General features: G+C 39.9%; 2 protein-coding genes, 9 non-coding genes and 1 pseudogene across 17 annotated transcripts in view; 2 read left to right on the plus strand and 10 right to left on the minus strand.

Annotated features, from left to right (window-relative positions):
- The window catches only part of LOC145481996 (uncharacterized), a 102054-nt gene that overhangs the window by 68949 nt on the left and 9652 nt on the right, over positions 1-23453 (minus strand). The window lies entirely within an intron of this gene.
- LOC145481955 (uncharacterized) overlaps positions 1-23453 on the plus strand; it is a 72068-nt gene that overhangs the window by 18782 nt on the left and 29833 nt on the right. The gene's annotated exons all lie outside the window — the stretch shown is intronic.
- Positions 10-21736, plus strand: LOC145481966 (uncharacterized; annotated as a pseudogene). Its single transcript, XR_014048698.1, has 18 exons — positions 10-1068; positions 6357-6426; positions 6672-6747; positions 7165-7270; positions 7575-7667; positions 7995-8126; positions 8547-8675; positions 9938-10066; positions 10700-10834; positions 11588-11722; positions 17856-17984; positions 18461-18589; positions 18953-19081; positions 19355-19483; positions 19596-19724; positions 19944-20011; positions 20100-20220; positions 20312-21736. The product of XR_014048698.1 is annotated as an uncharacterized LOC145481966 (transcript).
- Trnal-caa (transfer RNA leucine (anticodon CAA)) lies at positions 12016-12134 on the minus strand. Its single transcript has 2 exons — positions 12097-12134; positions 12016-12061 (listed from the first exon to the last, which is right to left on the minus strand). It is a non-coding gene; the product is annotated as a tRNA-Leu (tRNA).
- Trnal-caa (transfer RNA leucine (anticodon CAA)) lies at positions 12276-12394 on the minus strand. Its single transcript has 2 exons — positions 12357-12394; positions 12276-12321 (listed from the first exon to the last, which is right to left on the minus strand). It is a non-coding gene; the product is annotated as a tRNA-Leu (tRNA).
- Trnal-caa (transfer RNA leucine (anticodon CAA)) lies at positions 12748-12866 on the minus strand. Its single transcript has 2 exons — positions 12829-12866; positions 12748-12793 (listed from the first exon to the last, which is right to left on the minus strand). It is a non-coding gene; the product is annotated as a tRNA-Leu (tRNA).
- Positions 13257-13375, minus strand: Trnal-caa (transfer RNA leucine (anticodon CAA)). The gene is made up of 2 exons: positions 13338-13375; positions 13257-13302 (listed from the first exon to the last, which is right to left on the minus strand). It is a non-coding gene; the product is annotated as a tRNA-Leu (tRNA).
- Trnal-caa (transfer RNA leucine (anticodon CAA)) lies at positions 13797-13915 on the minus strand. The gene is made up of 2 exons: positions 13878-13915; positions 13797-13842 (listed from the first exon to the last, which is right to left on the minus strand). It is a non-coding gene; the product is annotated as a tRNA-Leu (tRNA).
- On the minus strand, positions 14504-14622 carry Trnal-caa (transfer RNA leucine (anticodon CAA)). Its single transcript has 2 exons — positions 14585-14622; positions 14504-14549 (listed from the first exon to the last, which is right to left on the minus strand). It is a non-coding gene; the product is annotated as a tRNA-Leu (tRNA).
- Positions 14976-15094, minus strand: Trnal-caa (transfer RNA leucine (anticodon CAA)). The gene is made up of 2 exons: positions 15057-15094; positions 14976-15021 (listed from the first exon to the last, which is right to left on the minus strand). It is a non-coding gene; the product is annotated as a tRNA-Leu (tRNA).
- Positions 16684-16802, minus strand: Trnal-caa (transfer RNA leucine (anticodon CAA)). The gene is made up of 2 exons: positions 16765-16802; positions 16684-16729 (listed from the first exon to the last, which is right to left on the minus strand). It is a non-coding gene; the product is annotated as a tRNA-Leu (tRNA).
- Positions 17493-17611, minus strand: Trnal-caa (transfer RNA leucine (anticodon CAA)). Its single transcript has 2 exons — positions 17574-17611; positions 17493-17538 (listed from the first exon to the last, which is right to left on the minus strand). It is a non-coding gene; the product is annotated as a tRNA-Leu (tRNA).

Consider the following 23453-nt stretch of genomic DNA (forward strand, 5'->3'; position numbering starts at 1 on the left):
CGAGTTTTTTAAAGTCCGATTAAGCTATAACCCAGGATTAGGGAGAATTTTCATTTCAGTGTTTTTGTCCTTCGGTTTTTAGGCGAATAATCTCAAACTACACAATTCATAAGCAGTGAAAACATTTTTATGCAAGAAAAATTAATACTTCGGCTAACGTTTAATCCTGGGTTAGAGTTAACCGGCTTTCGAGCAACCCGGTCTCTTTTGGGTAGACAGACGGGAAGCCGAAGCAAAAGTTATGGCCGTGGAAAAACACATGACTGACTGCAAGCTTTCGTTCCCTGAACGAATGTTTGTAACATCTACTCGTTATTCCGTCAGGGTGTATCCCATTTTAGTGAAAACCCGAAAACAACAACAGCTAGGCGACAACTGAGCTCCTGGAGCTCTGTTTCAACCATCTTCCAGTGACCTTTGGACATCTGATAAAACTATTGCCCGTGTCTGATACATTGCGCAAACTACAGATCAGTTATTGCGATTGGAAACGTGTGGTGTGTGGCAACTTCAATGATTACAATCACTCATAATCAATCAATTAACACGTTAGTAAGCGGAATATCTATGAGATTTGACGCCCGCGCGCTTAATTCTGAAAAGTTGCCAATGTTTCGAAGATAAGCCTATTCTACACGAGCTAAGTAGTGTGTGACAAAATCGGCACATTTCAAAAGGGCGTTGTGGTGTTTATGTTTCCATACAAGCAGCTGACAACTGCATTGCTAATTAGTTAGAGGAAGAGGGTTTCCGTTTTACAGCTATGCGGCCATTTGGTGGTTTTTTTTGAGATTTCCGACTTGCGTGTCTCGAGAAGACAGCCACTAAACACTCACAGGGTCACATCAGGTCGGAAGTCGCACAATCGAAAACTCTGGCGTAAGAACAGCGAGAAAATGAGTTCTCTCGGCAAGTGGATTGCTTGGCTAGTCTTGGTTCTTTGCGTTTCGGTAGAGTGTGCAGAATTTGACGGGTCTTGTTGCGAACAAGGTTGCATTAAGACGGTAGCAGGAATTCGCTGTGTTTGTAGAAGAGGTTTCAGGCTTGTTAACCGCTGTCAGTGCAGAGGTAAGCTATGATGAATACAAACATTCAAACCTCTATATGTGCTTTTGAGCGAAAACACAGCCGGTCTTGGGTTATTGCACGGGATAAAGGTACAGACATGGCTACTATCGGTTAGAGACGCGTGCATTAAGAATTCTCCCCTTAGTAGACTTGGTGTAATAAATTCTACCCACGAAAACCGGGAAAAGTTCAAATTCTTTCATGAATTTGTCCACATGTGTCTCGCAATCCAACCCCAAATCCAACACAGAAAGATATTGCTGACCAAAATATTTTCGCGGGTATTTTTTTACGGCTTCTTAAGGTCAACTATTTTACAAAGAGGAGACGAATTCGAAAAGACGAATTTTTGCGCTTTTCTGTTACAGTAAAGATCTGCTTTCATAATTTTTAAATCAATTATGTGAAACTGCAGCTCTGGCATTTTGGTTAACCGCAGAAATGAGATAGTTTCTTCCCGTCATAATAAATCATGAATAATTTTATGATCTATCGTATATTGTCTATTAATGCAGATAACAAGACTTGACAAGCTGTAAATAAGTTAAAAGCTGAGGATTACACCACGCTGCGGTGTGAAATTCCTTTTTCAATAACTGGGAATCTTCTCTTGGCTTGGGAGGGATGCCTCAGTCGCAGGAAGCTATGAAACAAGGCTTTTTTCACCAACTGGTTAATTTTACAATATTTTAAGCCTGTAGGCGATGTTAGTAGCATATACTCCAGGGTCTTTCTGGGCTAAGCTGACAGATCTCGTTCTCTGTCAATTGATCTTTCTTCAAGTTGCCTTATCTCGAGCTATAATCTGGCTGAGAATTATTTTAAGAAACAAGGTAAGACCTCTGGCCTTTCGTGAAAGAGATTTGTTTGGCTTTTGTTATATTAGTAATGTGTGCATAGGATGATTAAACGATGTCCGCGCCAAAGGTGAACCAAAACAATCAGTATTTTAGTGTACGTAAAAACTTGAACTTGTTTCTATAAAACTGCCATCAACAAATTCACCATGACGGCTCTTGGCGACGCCGGGGTGAAAACGTTTATGTGTGGCCTGGAGACATCACGGCTGCTGTTTACATGCTTGCACTTCGTATACACATCATGTCTAATGATTTTCCTATACCACCCACACTCCCCCACCCCGGCGCCGATCAGGTCGCATCAAGGTTTCCATGACCTCATCAGTTATTCAGGTTTTCCATGCAACAAGAGAGTATTCTTAGGAGCACCAGGTACCCGGGTGTCACTGAGTAAGTGTGACTAGCTGAAAGTGTCAGCTACTGAATCACTGAAATCAGGAGCCCTGCTGAAGTACAATGCGTCTAGAACCAGAAATGCTTCATTTCTGGAGAACTTTGAGCAGGCGGACTGAAAAGCAGTCCCTGTATTTCTGTGAGCTCACTATGCTACCAATTTAAAGGAGTGCACAAAGCACGGCAGCCTGAGGATAGGCTATCTACCCCGCTCATCCCAAAGTCTTGCGAGGTGCACGATTTTTACCCGCAATTATAGCGCTCTGCGACAGTTTGCTTTCTATCAGGAACCTGCTGCAAGCTAAACAAGTTACTGATCTCCATGACGGAAGTTTTCCTGCCGAATCGTTCATGGCGCAGTCGAAATATACGAACTTTACTTCCCGTTGGTCCATTTCCCTTAATTCTTTAATTATGGCCCTTTCTTAAACTCCCAAGACTAAGAACAAAGTGTAATAAGCAGGAATTAAACGAAACTCTTACAGCTTTTAAGGATTATTGTAAGGATTTTTAACCCAAGCGGCAACTCGTGACATCTTGATCTTTAAACCTCACAGAACTGTTTTAATAATAACTTGGTTACTTAGGCTAGTATAGTAGCTTGAATAATCTTTGTATCAGTGCTTCTTTAGTCTCCCTTATTATACTATTATCAATCAGTCTTACTATTATCAGTTTCAAACCGCTTGAATGCCTTTCTTGAAATCCATGGAGTTCTTGGCTGTCTCAAAACCATTTGGTGGTTTGTCGTTGCAGTCTCGCCGCTTTCTCATGTAAGAACCTTTGTCCATTCATTTACAAAACTGACACAGCCCACCACAACTTCCTGCTTTTATAGATCGGTGTATTGCACAAAAGGAGCGCATACTTGACACTTCTTAAATTCTCTACACCTAAGGAAACCGCAAAAATAAAGGCGGAATATGTAAAGGTGTCCTTTGGAGACACTAGCCGTGCAGGCAGGATCCTTTTCGATCTTTTGTTAAAATATATACACGTATATGGAGCGTATGCACATGACGTCATCGCAGTTATGTTGGTGTTCCAAAACGTACAATGAAACGGCGGCCATGTTGGTGTACCAAACCAATCCTGTGGGAGTTCAAATCTTTTCTGATGTAAGCACTTTCTTTTGTTCCAATAAATTTGCATAGCTGTTGGACACGTGAGTGTATACGCTCTATTACTTCGTCAGCTTTATGGCTCATGTTACATGCAAGAACATTACGGCAGTGACGTTTATGTTTAAATTGTTTTTGGAATTTTTGCCCAAATACGATGACAAAGAAAAATGTTTTGTACGTACAAACGCAGTGTTTTTGTTTATAGAGTGGACAAGCCCTTGTACTCAACTCTCCTGTGCATCATTTCAGCAGAATCCAGTTTCTACGAGATATTTGGGCTGGCATACTCTACCTTACATTTCAAAATGTGGTTATTGAACTAAAATGATTACTGCCCTGTTTGGTTATGATGTTCATTTCAACAATTTTAAAATTTTTAGGTTCCAGTTGAGGTGTTACCGGCTTGTAAGCGAAAGCAAAGTGTCATGTCGGACCCAATCTCAATTCTTTACTGTTAAAGTTTTTTGTCGTTGTTTTAATCTCCTTTAGTTTGATTAGTTTGTTTGCTTCTAAGAAAGACTTTCCGGCTTGTGGGTGTTGTGTTAGTATTCTTAGTTCTTATTACTGAATATGTTTACGGGTAAATTCTCACGCACGTGAAATCCTGTATGTTTAAGGTGGCTCCCTTTAGTTTTACGATCGCACGCGCGCTTAGCACAAATTAAAAGCTAAAGTAGTCTGCGCGCGCTCAAAAGAAAACGTCAATGTTTTTCGATATTTTATGACGTCAACACGAGCACAAAAAGCAAAACTGATTGTGAATTCTCTCGCGTTTCCTTCAGTGAATTCCGTAAACTTTGGCCGACGGGTAATATATTCTTCACTTTAGTTGAAGCTTGTTTTTTCAGGGAAATCTATCTGACTGGTTTTTCCGCAGCGGTAAAACACATAAACGTGACAAAATCTTAAAAACTGCTTTTCCAAACCCTACTTTTTTTCGTGTTTCAAATTCGTATCCCGCCGGATTTAATGTAATGTAAAAAAATTGGAAGATTTCACCGAAGGATATGCAATAAAATCACAAATAAAGCCATAAAAACGGTAAAAAACGCACTTCATTACTTATTACATGCTATAAGTTTGAGAGGACTGGGTGTTAAAACGAATACAAAAACAGCTTCTAAAACATAACACTAGCGCTCGGAACTCGATAAATCATTACCCTATTGAGCCACCTTAAGTTGAAAATACCCAGTAAAGGAACTACGTCACGGTTTGCGTATCTTGAAAAGTTTAGCCTAAATTTTTCAGGTTCGTCATTTGTAAGCTTTTGTAATCCGTATTAATCTTCTCCGTCCTTAACCATCCTTGTTCCTTTTATGGTTTATTATTAGCGGAGCTCCGGCGGCCCCAAGGACCGCCAAGCGGAGCCCCATACTCATGTAGGAAGGAAAAGGAAACCCATGAGTTGATTTTCTCGTGGTTATCGTGGCTAGCGGTATTGCTCGTAGGCGCGTACGTACGACGACGACGGCGGCGGCGGCGGAGTTGCCCAACATTGCGGCCATACTCCAAATAATAGGTTGACAGAGACATGCAGCCTTGGTTTACCGTGTACTTCCTTGATATTGGAAATCCATGTTATTGTCAATTGACACCTGTCAAAACAAGGTATCTGCTGACCAGTATCACGTGACCATATCGCGGGCTCAAGTTTACAGCTACTCGAGGTCACATGTTTTTTTTTTTAAGTTGACCGCTGACCAAGTGCTGGTTATCGATTGGATCGCGGGCTTATATTGGGTTAGCTTGTTGGAAACAGGGCAGGACTGTTCGGAAGCGGGTTTACGCTAACCCAGGATTAAAGTTTATCGAATTATAACTTTTTCTTCTATACAAATTTTTTTTGCTGTTTTGTTTTGTGTATATGGTGATTATTAAAACTCAAAACAGAAGGCCAAACAATATACAGAAACCTCACCGCAAAGTTACAAAACTCAAATCAAAATTCTCCCTTTTTCTGGGTTAGCTCAATCGGGCTTTGAACAACCCGGCCCAGGAGCTACGCTTTTAGGCTGGCCTAAATCTATATATTATCTCTTTGGTTTTTTTCTATCTTAGTGAACTACTGTTTTCAGGTTCCCTTCAATTCAAGGTTATTCTTTGCGTGGCCAAAGCAACTCAAAATTCTACGAATGAGCTCCTTTAACATGAAGCGGCGAATTTGAAAATCTGATGTTTTCCAGCGTCAGCCCCTCCTGGGGGTTTTGCCTTCATATAAGAACCCTTCGCTTGTCCCTTTTAGTAGGAAGCACAAAGCAGCTGATCTTCGTTCTGTGAGAGCCCGACCAAACACACACAATTTTAACCCCGGGGGGTACTCCCAGAAAAGTTGGGTGGGGGTTTGGAGCCCACTTCCCAAAACCCTTACCCTATTTATGACCAAAATCTGTGATTTTTGCTACCCTATTTATGACCTGACCAAATATTCGATACCCTATTTATGACCGTTGCGGCTGGCACAGTTGCCTTAAACATAAGTTATGAAGAGCTTTTGTCGACGGTCATTGATAATGATGAAAAGTAGCTTCTTCCAAGAAACATACCCAATTCGAGAATAAAGTGCTAAAACCATACCCTATTTAAAACCAATATGGCCAAAATCGACACCCTAGTTATGACCAAAACAGCTTAATATCCCTACCCTTTGGGGCTGCACATACTTATACAGCCCATATAAGGGAGTACCCTCCGGGATTTTAACAAAGCACGTAGTAAAATCGTTACCTGCTACACACTGATTCAACATAATTCAACAGAGTGACCATACGTTTACAACAAGTTGCACGAAATAATGTTGAAACATGATGCTTCGAAAGGTGGCATGGGTTTAGCTGGGCTCAGACAATAACCTACCTTTTGACCACAATTTTATTGGACCATTTATCTTTTATCTATATTTATCTTATAGATTTCGACGAATGTTCTGTGCGCAACGGAATGTGTCAACAAAACTGTGTTAACACATACGGATCCTACAGGTATAGTAAAGTTGTGTAAAGCTGTCCTATTTGAGCGATTTTCAGTTGAAAATCATGCAAACTTGTTATACTCGATCGTGGTGTATGGAGAACTTGTTATATTAGCTCATACTGTTATTCACAGTGAAATGTTATTTTCTGTCCTAAATTGCGGCGGTTTTGCATGTTTTTCCTGTTTCTACTCTGCACATAAACCCTGACTCGATGTAAGAATTACTCAAGGTTCAAATATTTTATTTTTATAGGTGCGAGTGTAGAAGTGGTTACGTGGTCGCACCTGGAAACCCAAGGCGATGCTTGGATTCGGACGAGTGTAAGCTGGTAAGTCAAAGCTTTTGAGTATCCGGCCCCGTATATCTCTCTTTTCACCGTTATGAAATTAGACTTGTATGTTCCATTGTATTATGTGACGAGATTGTGCCATTCAAAAAAGACATCCTAAATTGGAAAATGTCTTGAACTATCGACTGATGCTGAATTATACACCCGGTTGGTGAACGCTTTTCCTTTCCATCAGGGGTTTAATCTCTTTCCAAAAGTACTCAATAGATTACGTAGCCCATCGTCCTATTCGGGCCCTGCGTTCAACTTCTGTATAGCGCGTAGGGAAGGCGGAATTTAGGGACTGCACTATAAATCAAGTTATTCGTTTCTAGCTAAACACAATAGCAAGCATGCGTTATTTTTCTTTTTTGTTTTTCTTGTTAGCAAATGCAAATCAGTCTTCTTGCATTTCAGGGCATTTCTGGTTGTAGTCAGGGCTGTCAGAATACTCTGGGTTCTTTTAGTTGCTTTTGCCGTAGAGCAGGGTATGTTTTGGATTCAGATCAACGATCGTGCAAAGGTGAGATATGAAAGCTATTGTACATACAAAATGGCCTGTACTTATTAAGCGGGCAAATTTAGACAGAAAGACTGACTGACTGACAGACCGACAGACAGACATGCGAGCAGCCAAACTGACTGACGGACGGATGGGCTGAATGACTGACTGCCCGACAGACTGACTGACTGACTGACGGACGGACGGACGGACAGACGGACTGATGCACGGACTGACAGACGGATGGACAGAGAAACAAAAACCGAACAAAGTCGAGTGTTATAACACTAGTAATGTTCTTTGAATATTATTTCTCCTTTCACAGTTTTGCTCATTTTCACTGAACGTCCAACAGCGCGGTCATATGCGTTCGAAGACTCAAGCGTTACGCAGCCAAAAGAGTTACAAGGACTCCAAGGTAAAAGAACAAGTTTAGGGCATTCTATGCTACCCCACAGTGCTGCAACATGTATGGTCTTCCCTTCATCCCACCAGGAACCCATCTTTCTATACTTTACTGCAAACCTACGCGCCAGGTGTTCGAGGTAGTGTTAACTAGGCATTGCTTATGTTCAGTGCCCGCCATTAAGTTTTTGCGAAAGCTAATAATACCCCTTTGACTCTTAAACAAAGTTATTGACTCATTCTAGTTGCGCCACCTAACTTTGATGGTATTTGAGATGTGAGATTTCTTGGAAGAAGTGGTGCAGTAAGAATTGACACTCTACTTCCTTTGCCGTTTCAGCCTGTCCTCCAGGGTATATAGGCCCCGGCTGACGTTTGACATGTGACGATTGTCAAAATGGCGCTCGGTGTGACATCAGAAATGGACATTGCGTTTGCCCTCCTGGCTGGACTGGAATTTTATGTGATGATCGTAAGTAAAAACAAGATCAATGAAGTTTCGAACCTGTAACTGCTGTGCACTGGCATAAAAGGCATATGTAGGTCCCCATGTTTATAGAAGGCAATCATATCTCTGCACCCGTGATGAAAAATTAGTCAATGCTACAGAATCTACATTTTTCAAGGAAATCACTATTGAAACTTAGATCTGAGTGAGCATATGAAATCACTTTAGCAACATAGCAAAAAACAGAAGACCCATTTTAGCCTGCGAACGCAGATGTACTTCTCGCTGTCGCTTTTCTCCGCCGAAAGTTATTTTCGAGGTAAACAAGCGACAGCCAGAAATAGGTCTGCGTGTACAGGCTATAATCATTCGCCATTTGTGCGGTTCCCATAAAGTCAGAAAGCGTTAAGATAAAACTTTGCTCTCTTTTGTCCATTTGACCAGACTGTCCTGAAGGCACTTTTGGAAAAGATTGTGGGAGTAAATGCTTGTGTAAGAATGACGCGCGGTGCGATCACGTGACTGGTACGTGTACCTGTCAGCCAGGATTCGTAGGCGAGCTGTGCGAGGAAGGTTAGTGACACGTGACACGTTTTCAACTCGTGCACATTGTAAATATAGTTAAGCCTTCGCGGCGGTATTTGTGGTTAGAAAATCTCAAGCAAATCGCAATTCAGTCGTGAACAAACCCTAACTCAGAAATGGCAACATCTAGATTTAACTAAGACTTTAAGTGGTCTTATAGTTTCAAAAAGCTTTATAAAAAAAAACTTTGAGGGGCAGTTTTGGTACCACGTTAAAGTACTTCGTACGCTGACTTCAAACATGAGCTTTTCCAGGTCACATGCCACAATAGTTAATGAATAACTCGCTCCTAAGTGTTAAAAGGTGGCGTTGATTATAAACACGATAACGTACAAATGAATGGTTCGAGAAGCATGGAATTAAGTTCATCCTGTCCATAAAGAAGTTGTCCGGGGGACAAACCTTAGAAAATAGTGTTTTGAGGATTTTTTCTTGTGAAAATGGGAGAAAGTTTACTAATATAAATTAATATTAACTGTATCAACTGAATAATAAGGAAAGCACTTCATAAATTGCAGATTTTAGACATTTACGACCTAGACAATCGTGTCCTTCACCAATATTGAAAATTTGACAACATTTGGCCGGGTTGCAACCCAATGGAGATATCGTGTATGAAATATTGGTGATCCGTCTATTTGGTGGTTTTGAGAAATAAGGCTTAAAGTTTTACTTCGGTCTCCGAAAGCCCAAGTTAGCCCTGTGAACGGGGCGGGAGGTGCAGAGGCAAGGGGAGGGGGTATATCGAGAGGTTTTACATAAATGTTCCATTGAATACCCGAATGCGCACCTGTCATGGAAATGTTAACCAAGTATAAGGGCGTATAAGATGGTACAGGAAACAATGTTCAGCACCATGACGCAAATTTCTCATAAGTAGACGTCTCTAAAGCTTTCCTGTAAAGTATCAGTTAAAATGTACTAAACTGAATCCATTTTGTAAGTACTTTTGGACTGTAAACAATCGTTGCTAAAGGCGTTGCTATGTTAAAATATAGCTACAAGTGTGCAGATTTCTTAATTTAAACGTAAATCAAGGAGTAATTAAAGCAAAATCGCTACAAAATAAGAAGAGCTCCTGATTACAATACGTTAACATTTATTAATGATGTAGCCAAAGGTGAGAATTGGCTGCGTTCTTTTCCCTTGTACCTAGTTTTTAACTTCTCCGAAACCGTCAGATTCTTGTTTATATTTAAAGATGTTGTTAAATCACTGATAAACCAACCATTTTCGGCATGTCGCGGTAGATTGTCCTCCTGGGTTCTATGGAGCTGCTTGTCAGGAGCAGTGCGCATGCGCTCACATGGAACCTTGCCACCCAGAGACTGGAACATGTCAGTGTGACCCAGGATTCTTTGGGGCCCGCTGCGACAAAGGTAATAACTATTCTGTCTCAAGCCTGGCTGGCTCATAATAGTCAGTTCTCAACTCGGATGTGCATAACATGAAGCGCGTACCTGTATGGTCATTCCACTAGACGGATACCTTTCCAATGCAGATTGCTAAGGTTACCCCGGCCCGAGCATTTTGTTACGTTTTCCGAAAAGTTGACAGGTGGTTTAGCTCAAATATGCCAAGCCAAGGGACCTTATGCATAAAACAGTCACGAGGATAAACATTCACCATGCTGGATGGAAAGCGTATTATTATTAATGCACTGCACTGAGACATCCACACCGGGGAATGGTCAATCTAGACTGATTGAAGTCGCTTTGCTTTGGAGGCTGTCGCATTCTTCAGGATTCTTTTCCCCTCCAGCATGGTGGACTGATTTTGTACCACATGACCATTTTACGTAAAGAGCTCCGTGCAAGTAGCATTTAGCTGAGTACCTATGTTAAAAGGCGGAATAACCAGGCACAGGAAAAAATATTGGTTATAACGCCACGTTCTTTTTTCCTACGTTGTTTCGAGATAATGTTCGATAAGCTAAACTGAAGAACATAGCGTTGTTTTGGGGCTTCCGACGAACATTTTAAAATATCGAAATGAATTTGTTGTCTTCACAGAGTGCCCTTCAGGATCCTTCGGAGCAGGGTGCAAGGAGATGTGCAAATGCCCAGTTGATCACACTGAGAGGTGCCACCCTGAAAATGGCGCATGTGATTGCAAGCCTGGTTACCAAGGAAAATACTGCACAGAGAGTAAGTACCAGAATTATATGTGAAAACTCTGTTGACCGAATTGTTTTCATATGTAATGAACAACGTTTGGAACAAGCAGAGAAACCTAAAACGTTTATTAATTTTAATTACGAGAGCTGAATAACTCTGGGAGATGAGGATTGCCGATAGAAGGAATGGCGCTTTTTAAAAGTAAATTTCGGGGCTTGCATGCAAAAATATCTTCTGTTAGTTAAGATGGTTTGCTGGCTTCATCCTCATTGTTAATAATAATAATAATAATAAAATAATATTAATAATATTAATAATAATAATAACAAGGTTTATGGTAGACACTCCGATCTTTGTTTCGTAGTAAGATTAACCTTTTGATTAAATCGCTTTTTATGCGAAATTGGTTATTGACGCTCAGCGACGAATTTTCTTGACGTATGTTTGTAGGATGGCCTCATGGTTAGTGCGCTCGACTCCGGATCGAGCGGTCCGGGTTCGAGCCCTGGCATTGCGTTGTGTATTTGGGTAACACACTTTACTCTCGGTGTCTCTCTCCACCCAGGTGTACAAATGGGTACCTGCAAGCTTTATGCTGGGGCTAACGCTGGGATGGACTAGCATCCCATCCAGGGGGAAAAAGACATGCTCTTAGTCGCTTCATGCTACAGAAACCGGGATAAACTCCGGCCTGATGAGCCACTTGGCTCGTATGCAGACTTTACCTACTTTTTCTTACGTTTGTAGATTTAACTAAAGTCTATTTATGATTATCTTCTACAGAATGTCCTAAAGGAACCTACGGCAAACACTGCCTGCGAACATGCAACTGTCCGAACTCTGGGAGTTGTGATCACGTGTTTGGCACGTGTGATGTCATGTGTCCCGCGGGCCTGACCGGAACAAAGTGTCAAACAAGTAAGAAATAATTTTGCTTTGGAGTAAGCGCAGTGGTGGTATGAAATGTGGCAGACATGTTTCCACTAAAAATAACTATAGATATAAAAAATGATGTCTATTAAAAGGGTTATTGAACATTGAGAAATTTAAGTCTAAAAAGTCTTTAATCGACAGTTATGCACATTATAAGAAAATCGATATCTGAGGCCAATTTCACAGCTTTCTACCATTTATCAAAACAAATTTTTGGCTAACGGTAAGAAAAGTTTAATTTCGTAACAATTTGTTTAAAAGGAAATAAAATAGCTACTTGTCAGGAGTGGGATTCGAACCCACGTCTCCATTCAGAGACCAGAACACTCGCTACCAATCACATGGTAAAGGAATCTCACCTTGAGTCTGGCGCCTTAGACCACTCGGCCATCCTGACTACACAACAAATGCTTTAATATTTTTGAAGTTAATAAACATGGAACCAAGACCTTTACTAAAAATTCATTAACTTACAAAATATCTTCGAATTTTATGAGATATATGTCACCAAATTCCAAATCAAAAAGAAAATGTGATTTGTCAGGAGTGGGATTCGAACCCACGCCTCCATTCGGAGACCAGAACACTCGTTACTAATCACATGGTAAAGGAATTTCACCTTGAGTCTGGCGCCTTAGACCGCTCGGCCATCCTGACAACACACAAACTAAAGTAAAATTTTTGATGCTCAATGAATATTGAACCAAGACCTTTTCTAACACTTTATCAATTTACAAAATAATCTTTCAATATTCTTATCAATAAGGATTTAGTTATGCATAAACGAGTGGTGTCATGAAGACACCGAAACTTCGTTTTCTTGTTTCGTTAGTTTTTGGTTGTTTATGCGTATTCTTTCAACATAGGAGATATATGCCTGGCGTACGAGCAAATTCCGAAACAAGATTAAAAGAAATATTTGCCAATCAACAAGACAGCATTATTGGTAGTCTGGAATCACGATTAAAATAAACACAGTGTGACAATTTGTTCAAAAAGAAGATGCGGTTTGTCAGGAGTGGGATTCGAACCCACGCCTCCATTCGGAGACCAGAATACTCGTTACCAATCACATGGTAAAGGAATTTCACCTTGAGTCTGGCGCCCTAGACCGCTCGGCCATCCTGACCACATACAACCTACTGTAGAATTTTTGATGCTCAATAAATATTGAACCAAGACCTTTTCTAACACCTCATCAATTAAGTAAGGATTTAGTTATGCATAAACAAGCAAACACTAACGATAAAAACCAATTCGCAGAATTTGCATTCCTTAATTTTCTTTACCTTAGCAATGGCGTCATGAAGACACCGAAACTTCGTTGGTTTTTCTCGTTAGTTTTTGCTTGTTTATGCGTAATCCTTGAACATAGGAGATATATGCCTGACGTACGAGCAAATTCCGAAACAACATTAAAAGAATTGTTTGCCAATCAACAAGACAGCATTATTGGTAGCCTGGAATAAGGATTAAAGAAAAAACAGTGTGGCAACTTGTTCAAAAAGGAAATGTGGTTGGTCAGGAGTGGGATTCGAACCCACGCCTCCATTCTGAGACCAGAACACTCGTTACCAATCACATGGTAAAGGAATTTCACCTTGAGTCTGGCGCCTTAGACCGCTCGGCCACCCTGACCACACCCAAACTACTGGAGCATTTTTGATGCTCAATAAATATTGAACCAAGACGTTTTCCAACATCTCATCAATTTACAAAATAATCTCTCAATATTCTTATCAGTAAGGATTTAGTTATGCACAAACAAGCAAAAACTAACGATAAAAACCAACTCGCAGAATTTGCATTCCTTAATTTTCCTTACCTTCGCAATGGCGTCAGCAAGGCCACGAAACTTCGTTGCTTTTTTTTTTCTTTGTTTTTTTTCGTTAATTTTTGCTTGTTTATGCGTAATCTTTGAACATAGGAGATATATGCCTGACGTATGAGCAAATTCCGAAACAACATTAAAAGAATTGTTTGACAGTATTATAGGTAGCCTGGAATAACAATTAAAGTAAAAACAGTGTGGTAACTTGTTCAAAAAGGAGATGCGGTTTGTCAGGAGTGGGATTCGAACCCACGCCTCCATTCAGAGACCAGAACACTTGCTACCAATCACTTGGTAAAGGAATTTCACCTTGAGTCTGGCGCCTTAGACCGCTCGGCCATCCTGACCACACACAAACTGGTGTAAAATTTTTGATGCTCAATAAATATTGAACCAAGACCTTTTCTAACACTTCATCAATTTAAAAAATAATCTTTCAATATCCTTCTTCTTCTTCCTGGGCGACTCACCTCCTTCAATTCTGAAGATTCTAGTGAGCGTATAAATAAAAAACTACAAATTAAAATAAGGCTAAAATGTTATAATAAAAACGAAATAATAATAATAATAATAATGATGATGATGATAATAATAAAGTCAAAGTCAACGTCGTCCTTATCAGTAAGGATTTGGTTATACATAAGCAAGCAAAAACTAACGATAAAAAAACCACTCGCAGAATTTGTATTCCTTAATTTTCCTTACCTTAACAATGGCGTCATGAAGACACCGAAACTTCGTTTTCTTTGTTCGTTAGTTTTTGCTTGTTTATGCGTAGTCTTTAAACATAGGAGATATATGCCTGACGTACGAGAAAATCCCGAAACAAGATTGAAAGAATTGTTTGTCAATCAACAAGACAGCATCATTGGTAGCCTGGAAAAACGATTAAAGTAAAAACAGTGTGACAACTTGTTCAAAAAGAAGATGCGGTTTGTCAGGAGTGGGATTCGAACCCACGCCTCCATTCGGAGACCAGAACACTCGTTACTAATCACATGGTAAAGGAATTTCACCTTGAGTCTGGCGCCTTAGACCGCTCGGCCATCCTGACAACACACAAACTAAAGTAAAATTTTTGATGCTCAATGAATATTGAACCAAGACCTTTTCTAACACTTTATCAATTTACAAAATAATCTTTCAATATTCTTATCAATAAGGATTTAGTTATGCATAAACGAGTGGTGTCATGAAGACACCGAAACTTCGTTTTCTTGTTTCGTTAGTTTTTGGTTGTTTATGCGTATTCTTTCAACATAGGAGATATATGCCTGGCGTACGAGCAAATTCCGAAACAAGATTAAAAGAAATATTTGCCAATCAACAAGACAGCATTATTGGTAGCCTGGAATAACGATTAAAATAAACACAGTGTGACAATTTGTTCAAAAAGAAGATGCGGTTTGTCAGGAGTGGGATTCGAACCCACGCCTCCATTCGGAGACCAGAATACTCGTTACCAATCACATGGTAAAGGAATCTCACCTTGAGTCTGGCGCCTTAGACCGCTCGGCCATCCTGACCACATACAACCTACTGTAGAATTTTTGATGCTCAATAAATATTGAACCAAGACCTTTTCTAACACCTCATCAATTTACAAAATGATCTTTCAATATTCTTATCAGTAAGGATTTAGTTATGCATAAACAAGCAAAAACTAACGATAAAAACCAATTCGCAGAATTTGCATTCCTTAATTTTCCTTACCTTCGCAATGGCGTCAGCAAGGCCACGAAACTTCGTTGTTTTTTTTTTCTTTGTTTTTTTTCGTTAATTTTTGCTTGTTTATGCGTAATCTTTGAACATAGGAGATATATGCCTGACGTACGAGCAAATTCCGAAACAACATTAAAAGAATTGTTTGCCAATCAACAAGACAGCATTATTGGTAGCCTGGAATAAGGATTAAAGTAAAAACAGTGTGGCAACTTGTTCAAAAAGGAAATGTGGTTGGTCAGGAGTGGGATTCGAACCCACACCTCCATTCTGAGACCAGAACACTCGTTACCAATCACATGGTAAAGGAATTTCACCTTGAGTCTGGCGCCTTAGATCGCTCGGCCATCCTGACGGCACACAAATTAATATAAAATTTTTGAAGTTCAATAAATATGGAACCAAGACCTTGTCTATATTTACAACTCACTAGTTCAACCTCACTTTGATTACTGTGGCTTTGTCTCGGGTAATTGTGGCAAAACATTATCTAAAAAGCTACAAAAACTACAGAACCGTGCTGCACGTGTTATAACTTCATCAAACTATGACGTAGATGTCGATTCCTTATTTCACAAACTTAGCTGGAAAGACTTGAAATCTCAACGTCAAATTCCGAACGCCTTAGTGGTTTTCAAGTCTTTAAACGGTCTTGTTGCAGAATATCCCATGTTTAAATTTATAAAGCGAAATGAATCAAGCTATTCTCTGAGGGACTCGGTAAACAAACTTGTTGTCCCCTTTCCAAGAACTAACTACATGAAAAATAGTTTTAGTTACAGCGGCGCTACCCTTTGGAACAGCTTACTCTGTAACATTAGAGAGTCTGGTTCATTGGACAAATTTAAACGCCTTCTCTACCATAATTTTTAAACACGGCATTCATGGAAACCAGGATTTTTCTAAAATGGCATATTAATGTAAGTTAATATAATGTTACGATTTGGAATTTTTAGTCATTATTATGTAATTTTTTCTACCTGATGTTTTTACCGTGTATAAATGATGATTAAAGAAAGATTAAAGATTAAAAACTCCCGCGTCAATTTAGAAAATAATCCTTGAATATAGGAGATGTATTCCCTACATACCACCAGTTTTCAAATTCCCTAACATTACTGATTAGAGCGGTATTCAATTGAGTGTCGTAAAACCACAACCAAACCAGTTACATGCCAAATATACTACTCAGCCAATCTCAAACTATAGTTAAACTAAAACCAAAACCAAAACCAAAAACAAAAACAAACTGATTGCCTGATTACTTTTGACACTCAATTGAAAACTGCTCTAAGAGAAATGTTTGCCAATCAGCAAGACAGCATCATTGGTAGCCTGGAATAACGATTAAAAGAAAAACAGTGTTTCACTTGTTCAAAAAGAAAATGCGACTTGTCAGGAGTGGGATTCGAACCCACGCCTCCACTCGGAGACCAGAACACTCGTTACCAATCACATGGTAAAGGAATTTCACCTTGAGTCTGGCGCCTTAGACCGCTCGGCCATCCTGACCACACACAAACTAGCGTAAAATTTTTGACGCTTTATCAATATGGAACCACAACCTTTTCTAAAACTTCGTCAATTTGCAAAGTAATCTGCGAATATAGCAGATATATACCTGACGCACCACCAATTTGCAAATTTCCAAACAAGATTAGAGCAGGATTCAATTGAGTGTCGTAAAACCAAACCGTTTCAATTACTTACCAATTAGACTACTTAGTCAATCTCAAACCGTAGTAAAACCAAAACCAACAACAACGACGACAACAATTTTATTGGTACTCAGGCCTAGAATTAAAGTTTAGAAAAATAAGTTGTAAATAAAGTGAGTACATGATGGCCCAAAATAGCCTTAATGAGCTAATTAAGACTGAGCAGCCATCCTTAGTGATTACAGCAGTTATTTATTAGGGTCAGATACTAGAAGAGGAAATCAGAAAAAGACACATACATTGCAACAGCACACAAAGCACGCACGAAAAAGACTAAGTATACATACAGATTTAGTGAAAAAAATAGTTGGATAATGCAGTAAATTGACGAGAAGAGTTATTGTCTGATTACGTTCCTTACTCAGTTTAAAACCGATCGAAAAGTAATGTCTGCCAATCAGCAATACAGCATCATTGGTAGCCTGGAATAACGACTAAAAGAAAAACAGTGTGTGAAAAACGTTTTCAAAAATAAAATGCAATGTGTTAGGAGTGGGATTCGAACCCAAGCCTCCATTCGGAGACCAGAACACTCGATACCATATAAATGGTAAAGGAATTTCACCTTGAGTCTGGCGCCTTAGACCGCTCGGCCATCCTGACCACACACGTTTTATAAATGCAAAATAGCACAAATATGGTACTCGCGAACTTAAGCTAGGCGAAACGATGTCGAGGAAGAAAAAAGTGTGTCAAAAACGTCGCAATTTTAAATACCCTTTACTGAAGGTGCCATTTCTAATGACTTGCTTGAATATGCCTTAGCTGAGTTAGATAACATAAATAATAACTGTTTAATTTTTTTTTTTTTTTTTTTCTGTTTCTTTTCTTTCTCGATGTTCTCTAGTATGCACACAAGGTACGTTTGGCCTCGGATGCAGTCAGCGGTGTCAGTGTAGTGATGATGTGACATGTGATCCCGTGACAGGCTCGTGTATCTGTCCCATGGGAAAGATGGGTCTTAAGTGTGATAAAGGTAAAATGGCGATTTTCACTCCGTTTTCCCGAGTTTCAGCACTAAGTTGCAATAGTTTGTTGCAATTACTTGCTGTGATTGCATATCCGTGAAAGTCTTTAAGAAAAGATATTTGCTTCATATTGTTGAGAAAACGTCGTCAGAAAAGCATTAAAATGAGAAAAGAAAAATGTTTTCAGCAGTAGACAGTGTACTGTTGGATGCCAGTCCGTTTAGCTGATCAGTTGTAAGATGATTGCCTATTACGAATAGGTTTCTATTACCTATTAAAGGACAGAAAGAGCTCGTTGTTTTAAACATCAAAATTTCTTACAGAAAGCTGCCAATGCTATACCAGCTAAGGCTTTCTCGTGAAATACAGTTATAATGCGGCGTACGAAAGCTGGTTAGTGGCCTGATAAATCGAACTGCACTGGCATTGTTCTTTTACATTCAAACGACTCAGTTATGCTTATAATGAATTCATTTCTGACCAGCGTGTCCTGAAGGACGATACGGCTTCAACTGTGACCAGGTCTGCAACTGCGCAACTGGAATCAAGTATGACGCTATGTCAGGCGCATGCGTGTGTGCCGATGGAAGGACCGGCAGGCGGTGTGACCGATGTAAGCAAATACCACAAGGTTGATCTGAGACTAGCATGTACAAAAGGAGCGATGTCACAAGCATCAACAAGTGTGTTTCTCTTTTGTCAGTGCTTATTGAGGTTAACATCAAACGCCACATAGCTCTAATGGTCATGTTGAAACAGCCAGCACGCCCTTTATCACGCATGCTCCATTCGTGTTTAACAATATCATCCTTGCCCTCAGTCAGCCTTCATTGTACCTCATGTACTCCAATATAAGCCTGTTTAAGAATAAGATCCTGTATTTACAGTCAGATATGACTTGGAGGATTGGTGCGATTTATGTGTTTATAAATTAATCCAATAAACTAACCTCTCCATTCATGTTTGCGTTTTTCAGTTTGTCCTCCTGGTACATACGGCCATAAGTGTTTGAACAGATGTCAGTGTCTTGGTAGAGCCCGCTGTGATCCGGTCAGCGGTGAATGCAATTGCCCTTCGGGGAGAACTGGAAATAGGTGCGAGAAAGGTCAGATTATATATCAGTTTTTCTTGTGTCATTTTGAGTGGCAATCCATGTTTTAGTTCCCTTTGGTGACTACCTGTCCCACGGTAACTTTATCCTTTTTCCCAAAACGTTTTTCGCTTGTTTGACTTCAGTCAGAAAAATCAGATATTTTAAATTTCTTTGTAGCCCGATTTATCATTGACATTACATAGCCTTCCTAAGGTTTCGAGGCCGCTGGAAGATATCGGAAAGATAATTTATTCCTGTCTTCACGTTCTTGCCTTTATTTTTCAGTATGCGAGCAAGGAACATTTGGAAAGAAGTGTCGAGGTCGTTGCGACTGCCACCCTGGTGTTCGTTGCCATCCGGTCAGCGGCAGGTGTATGTCCGAAGGGGGGGGGACTGGGGACAAGTGTGACGAAGGTGCTCCTCAACCGCCATTTGGCCTCTTTTTTCAGTAATGATTTGCAGTCAATTGAACATAAACACCTCTGTTTCGATTCAAATATCTAAAAGCTTCTTCCTGATTCTGTAGTCTGTCCGAAAGGCTCATATGATGTCAGGTGCGCTCAGCGGTGTCGATGTTTTGATAATGCGCACTGTGATCCAGTAGAGGGTACTTGCCAGTGTCCAGCGGGGAGGACTGGGAAATACTGCCAGGAAGGTAAGTACGGAAAGATCATATGTGTAAGCTAAAGGTAGAATAACAGAATTAAGGGATCGAAATGTAGCAAGTGACAATCCATTTGCGATGTTATTATCGCTGATTACTCATTCCTGACGAAAATAAGCATTGCTTGCACGCTTGTATTTCATCTTTGTCAGTATGCCCACGTAACACGTGCGGAATAGGGTGCGGTCAGCGGTGTGATTGCATTAACAGTTCCTGTTCTCCTGATATCGGGGAATGCCAGTGTCCAGCAGGGAGAATGGGACGAAGATGTGACAAAGGTTCGTGGCAAGTACTTTCTGAATTTTTTATCGTTGTCAAAATTCCACAAATTATAATTATGCTTATTGTTCGTTATTGTTCTTCTAGTTTGTCGTCATGGTTACTTTGGACAAAACTGTAGTCAGCCATGTGGTTGTCATGGGAACTCATCTTGTGACGAGCATGTGTCGATGCAGCGCTGGCAAAACAGGAAAATCTTGTGACCAAGGTCCAGAGAAAAAATACATCCAATAATTTTTTTTCGAAGTTTTATCAAAAATAAATTAATCCACAGAATTTTGCTTTTTTGGTAATTCCAGATTGTCAAAACGGAACCTACGGAATTAAGTGCAGTTTAAAGTGCGCCTGCGCAGACAAGATATCATGTGACCCTGTACCTGGGAAATGTCACTGACCGCCTGGCAAGACAGGAATTACCTGTGATCAAGGTAGAAAGATTTCTCTATACCTTTTTAATTTCCCTAAATTCACTGTCAGTTTGACCCCTGTCTCCTCACAGCGATTTTGTACTTACCTTCATGACTAGTTGTTACAATTGACAATGGACTGAGGGTAGCTGACTGGTAAGTAAGGAGTGTAACTGAGATTTTTCGTACACCCTCGCACCTAATCATGTCTCCTGATAGATTGTGAATGTGAGAAAAACGCCACCTGTGATTCACAGCCGGGATTATGTATCTGCACTCCTGGCTGGATCGGCAAGACATGTGAGAAAAGTAAACACTTAACCAAGACTGCTTCATTCCTCGTAACATAGTTTGGAGAGATAACTTAATAGTGACTCATAGAAACGTTTCAGCGTGCCTAAAAGGAAGCCTCTCTTTAGTTCCGTTGCCCACCCGGCGCAATGCTAGATTAACAGTGTACCAGCAAGGCAGAGATAAACGTTTATGAAAACCTATTTACCATAAAGGTTTATATTCCAAAATCTCCAAGGGGTGGTTATTTCTTTTGATCCTGTTGGATGGGACAGAGATCTAAATCATACAAAGAGAAAGACTTGTTAGCAATGGAGGCTACACGTATAGGGATCCCATCTCCAGATAAAGTGCCGGAGGACACAAAAACAAAACATTTGGATAAGGAATAAAGAAAGTTGGTAGAAATTGAAGTTCTTGAGGGGGAGGGGGCTCGAGGAGGGCTTTAAGGTGGTTTTACAGTATATTCTTATTTTGATCTTAATTTTGTCAAGAATGCCCTGAAAGGTTCTACGGTGTAAACTGTACCAAGACATGTTCTTGTCCTAAAGAAGCCTCCTGTGATCACGTGACCGGTAATTGCACATGTCCCGCTGGCCTGTATGGAGAGCAGTGTAACAAAAGTAAGGAATCGAGTTTTTCATATTATTAGAAATTTAACTCACAATGAATTTCACGTCCAAATCTCATATAGGTTCGTATTTTCTAAACTTCAGTTACACGTTATTTGGAGGCAGGAGGGAGGGGGCGACTCTTGTTTTCTATTGTTGATTCCTGACCGACTCATCGCTGCCAGTGTGACGTCACATAGTGACCAGTGAGCGCTTCGCGTGGCTTATAAACAATTATTGGATGACGTTTTTGTGATTTCCGGAATAATCAAGGTCGAGGTATGTATTATCGGCCGAAGCCGAAGGCTGACGCTGATAACACTGAGACCTTGATTATTTCGGATATCGCAAAAACCGAGTCTCTTAATTGTTTTATTATACATTAATTTAAAGAAAAATGACAAACGCATTATCGCACCGAACACAGTTTATTTTCGACAAGCCATGTTCTTACTTCACAGTCCGTGAACTCGACATTGCTCTTGGAAATCATGCATTGCGCGCGCAACCTACAGATTATTCACTAATCTGCTAGCAGATTAGTGAATAATCTGTAGGTTACGCTGTTTCCCAGAATTAACTGTAAGCTTTTAGCCAATGAGAAGACAGGTGGTGACTACAATGTATAACAATTTTCAGATTAGCGTCGGGACGCCATCGAGGGAAGACAACAGAGGTCAAGGAAGACAAAGAGCTTGGCCTAATATCGCTTTTGTTTGCTAATTGAGTGTAAGTGTGTACACTTTGTTATTGTTTTTGTCCGTGTGTAATATCTGTTTTAGTTTTTGTGTGCGCATAATTGTGTATTCTTGTTGAATTTTGTTGCGGGTTATGTGGCGGGACCACCATCTTGAAATCGGGACGAGCGAAGTCAAGCTAAAACGTTGACTTTTGTTCTCTAAAATGTCTTACCAAAAGCCTTGTTAATAGGTTTTATTCTTTGATCGTATACCTTTAATTCTCGTGTGTTTCCGTGGGAATTGAACGAGCCGTTCTTCATATCAATCCGTTAGTGAGTGTTGGGGTGTTGTTAATTTCTTGATTTCCACCAAAATTTCTCTGCGATGTTGAACGGTTTTTGTCTGTTTTGGAGTACCTTTGTTGTTGGTAATCAAGTCTTTGACTTAAATTTTTTGGTTGAACTTCATTGGCTTGCTGTGTTCAAATTGTTGCTGTCTGTTGCAATTTGTTGGCTTTAAACGCGCAGCTGTCTTATTTGTTGGCTTTGTGGTGAAGGTTTGCTGGCTTCTTTGCCGTCTTGTTGCAATTGTTGGCCTGTTTTTGCTGTCTTTTTGCAACTGCAGGCTTTTTTTGCTGTCTGTTGCTATTGTGGTGCTCGTGTTGTGGTTTTGAAATTGACAATAAAGTGACTGAGTCCAAAATAGAGTGTGCCTGCCAGAGATTGTCTCTTACATTTTGGTGTACCCGTCTGTTTGGTACATTGTTGCATTTAAAGTAAGTAATATGAAATATAAATAACTGTTAACTTAGTTAATAATATTTAAGAAATAGAAAACATGTACCGTCTTTCCATCGAGTTATAGAAACACGAGTGGAAGTTTGGGAGAACGAGAAATGCTGTGGGAACACGAGCCGCAGGCGAGTGTTTCCACAGCTTTTTCGAGTTATCCCAAACTTTCACGAGTGTTTCTCTAACTCGATAGAAACACGGAGAACATGTTTTCTATTTCTTTAAGAAAACACCGCGACGAAAAAAATAAAAACAGCTTGTTAACTTTGATCTTCAACATGTAAATTCTCTTCACTCGTGCCATCGTTACGTCAACAGCTCGTGCGAGTTCTGTGTTTCCATCGAGTTATAGAAACAAGATTTTTAACCAATCAGCACACGGATTTCCTTGGGGCTGTTTTCTAAAATAATTTAAAAACTTGTCAATGGAAAACAACAAAAACAACAAAAAGTAATAATTAAGTACATGTAATAATAATAAAACTAATAATATTGTAGTGTATAGAAAGTCATTACGATAAAAAAAATCTGGTGATGAATAAAACTCCATAGCATTATTTACATTTATGGTGATAGCAATGTTGTTTTATGATTTATTATTTGACATAACTTGGCTTATTCCTGAACAATGCCACTACATTGTGTTTGCTGTGGCAACGGT

This window comes from Orbicella franksi, chromosome 3 (assembly GCF_964199315.1).
Source record: "Orbicella franksi chromosome 3, jaOrbFran1.1, whole genome shotgun sequence".
In the NCBI taxonomy this organism is placed as follows: domain Eukaryota; kingdom Metazoa; phylum Cnidaria; class Anthozoa; order Scleractinia; family Merulinidae; genus Orbicella; species Orbicella franksi.